We start from the raw sequence: 3,908 nt of genomic DNA, 5'->3' as shown, positions 1-3,908 counted from the left end.
ACATACAATAATGGAGAAAGAGGACATCCCTGACGTGTTCCATTAGAGATATGGAAAGCTGGGGACAACGATCCATTCACCCTAACTCTAGCCGAGGGCGATTGATAAAGAGACATAATCCTTGCCATCATACAGGGACCCATGCCAATCTGTAGAAGAGAGGCTCGTAAAAACTTCCAACTGACCCGGTCAAACGCCTTTTCGGCATCAACTGTTAACAGACATAGAGGAATCTCTTGAGCGCGGGCATAGTCCGTCAGCAGGAGAGTTTTAAGCGTATTGTCTCTTGCCTCTCGACCACTGACAAAACCAACCTGATCTAAATGGATTAGTTGAGGCAATAGTGGTTGTAGACGGCCTGCTAAAATTTTTGAGAATATTTTAACATCTATCCCAATTAGAGATATAGGTCTGAAATTTGCGCACAGCGACAGATCTTTATCTGGTTTCGGGATAAGTGAAATATGTGCTTCCAGCGTTTGTTTCGGAAAAGTAGATCCGTTCGCTATAGAATTAAATACCCTGGTTAGAAAGGGGGTAATAAGAGAACAAAAATGTTTATAGAATTTTGGCGTAAAGCCATCGGGGCCTGGGCTTTTACCTCCCGGGGTATTGACAATAGCTTTGGTAACCTCTTCTTCAGTAATTACGTTTTCCAGTTCTTCTACTATATTTTCCGCCAAAGTAGGTATCGGAGTATCTACTATATAGGATGTTACTTTATCCTCTTCATTATCAAATGAGCTTGAAAATTGGTTTGGGGGTATATTGTATAAAGACTGGTAGAAGTCACTAAATGTTTTCCTAATTAAAGAAGGTGAGGAAATTATTTCACCATTTGAACCCTGGAGCTTTGAGATAAAAGTAGGAGTCTGGTGTGGTTTTAAAGAACTAGCCAACGACTTTCCACACTTATCGCTAAATTTATATTGGTATAACGCCATCTTACTTGAATATGTGCGGGCAGAAGACTCATATAGTTTACACAGACAAGTCCGCGCTGAAGCAACCTCTAGTAGAGTTTCTGTCGTGTTTAATCTCTTATGTTCTGTTTCTAAGGTTCTAAGCTTTTGAAACGCCTTTGTAATCTCTGTTGTCCGCTTCTTTTTCATTCGGGCGCCTAGTTGAATAAAAGTCCCTCTCAAAACTGCTTTCATAGCTTCCCATTGGGTGGGAAGTGTCGTGGAATCTGTGACATGGTCTGACAGAAAATTTGAGATAGTTTCCGCTATATGATTAGAGCACTCTGTATTCTCTAGTAATGCATCATTTAAACGCCAAGTCCATTCTCTCGGTGGAACCGAGGGGATAATGAGTTCCAAAAATAGTGGTGCATGATCTGACCAGACCATTGTACCAATATCACATATTGGTGACCAATCCAAACAGATATGGTCCACAAAAAAATAGTCGATTCGACTATAAGATTGATGGACCATTGAAAAGTATGTATAGTCTCTTGATTTAGGATGTAGTATCCTCCAAACATCTATCAAATGATAATCATAGAGAGTACGCTTCAATGTCTTCAACCTAGATACCGAAACCGCCTTTCTTAATGAGGTGGTATCAATTTGTGGGTCCATTGGGAGATTAAAATCTCCCCCCAGAATAAGTCTCCCCTCCATGAAGCCAGACAATATTTCCAAATATCTCATTGCTGTTTGGCTTTGATTAGTGTTCGGCAGGTATATGTTTGCCACTGTAAATTTAATTCCCCACAGGAAAAACTTAACAAAAACGTACCTTCCCTGAGGGTCTACCAAATTGTCAATTAATTCAATAGGCAAGGTTTTATGGAACGCGATAGAGACTCCTTTAGTCTTCTGTTCTGGATTAGTACTATGGAACCACCGGTTAAAATGTACACTAGGGCAGGTGGGGAAAAGATCAGTCTGGAAATGGGTTTCTTGAAGAAAAAGCAGATTAACTTTATGTTTATGCATTTGATATATAATTTGCCCTCTCTTAGAAGCTATGTTTAGACCTTTAACATTGTAAGAGCATATCTTTAGCACCGGTTGAGACACCATTGTAGTAGCCATGGTGGAGAGAGAGGGAAAAAAAAGGAACAAAAAAAAAGAAAAAATTTTTTAAGGGGGGGCAGAGAGAGAAAGAAAAAAAAAAAAAAAAGGGGAAGGGCGTCTCTAAGAGACCCTAATGTACCAACTTTTGCAGTACACTGTGTGATATTTCACACAGTAGGCACAAACTGTGCCTAGCCTATATAGGGGGTGAACAACAATACTAAACACATAAACAAAAAAAAAAAAAAAAAAAAAAAAAAAAAAAAAAAAAATAAAAGGCCCCAAAACAAAATCCAACAATAATAACAAAAAAAAAAAAAAAAAAAAAAAAAAAAAATTTAAACACCCCAAAAAAAGGGGGGTGAAAAACAAATACACAAATTTGACAGAACCACGAGATGCGCTCCCTGCGCTATCACAGACATTAAATCATTATTTAAATTAAGAAAGTGTGTACTCGATCAATTCACTAGTTATTCTGAAAAGCTTTTAAACACATACCACAAAAATCTTATGTTCAAGTGGGTTAAGATATCTATCACATCATATAGTTTCCTACTTACCAAAAAAGCATTTGATGTATAAATTTCCCTCTACCTCACTCCCTTTCTCCCCCCACTCCCCCCCGCTATGGGTCACTATCTGACCAACAGGTAAAAAACAAAAATCCGAACAAATCTGGTCATTTCACCATATTAGTCTCATTATGGATCGCCCTATAGCTAAAGAAGAAGAAAAAAAAAAAAAAAAAAAAAGGGGGTGGGGGGAAGGGGGGAGAAAAAAAAGAGAGTGGGGGGGGGCCGGAGGACACTTGAACAAAATAAAAATAAAAAAAATTGTTTCTTTTTCCACCCTTTTCTTCCCTTCTTTTCAACTTTATTCTAACTAGTATTAAGGAAAAAAGGATTCTCTAATTATTTAGAGTAACTAATTAGCCTATACCACAGGGATCATAGCCCTTTATATTAAAGTGGATCATGGTACATATCACATCATATACATTTTTACTCTCAACTAAAAAAAAAATCATTAAATATTTAAATTTCCGTCCACCTTACCCCTTTCCTCCCCCATCCCTCTCCCCCCCCCCAAATCTCATATACTGACTCACGCACACCTCTGAGCATATAAGAGCAGCAAGAAGAAAAAATAAAAAAATAAATATATTTCCCTTCCCTTCTCCTTTTATACGTCCTCACCTAATTTAGGTGTTTCATTGTTCCTCCCTCTCCTCCCCCTCCCGAAAAAAAAAAAAAAAAAATAAAAAAAAAAAAGAAACACCAAGTATGATTGTTTCACCGTATTAGACCCACTATGGGTCGGTATCTGTCCAATAGATAGAAATCGAACAAAAATCCTGCCACGTCTGGTCATTTCATCGTCCCATTGTTGGACACCATAGGGCCAATAGATAAAAATATCTGGGGGGATGGAGGGGGGCCTGGATAAAAAAAAGGAGAGAGAGAAAAAAAAAGGAAAAAGGGGGAGGGTGAGGGACGGGGAACCCTTAAACATGTCCAATCACATCAAGGGACCAAAAGGAAAAAAAAAAAAAAAAAAAAAAAAAAAAAAAAATTTGGACCCTTGATTAACATCTTGGATCCCAGATCGAGATCTACACACTTCCCTGTTGCTGGATTTGAGGTACAGATACTCTTCCTGGTTGGCGGTGCTCCTCTGGTGGATCCAGCCAATTTGGAACAGGAATATGATTTTGTCCAAGAAAATCAAAAAATGCTGGAAGGAGTTCTGGTTCATAGAGGACAAACGTTTCGTGACCCTTTGTTACTTGTATACTAAAAGGGTGACCCCAAGTATATGTAGCGCCTGATTGGCGAATTAGGTCTAATAGAGGACGAACCATCCTTCGCATATACAATG

Source organism: Rana temporaria, chromosome 7 (genome assembly GCF_905171775.1).
Source record: "Rana temporaria chromosome 7, aRanTem1.1, whole genome shotgun sequence".
Lineage (NCBI taxonomy): Eukaryota > Metazoa > Chordata > Amphibia > Anura > Ranidae > Rana > Rana temporaria.
This window is presented reverse-complemented; position numbering follows the sequence as displayed.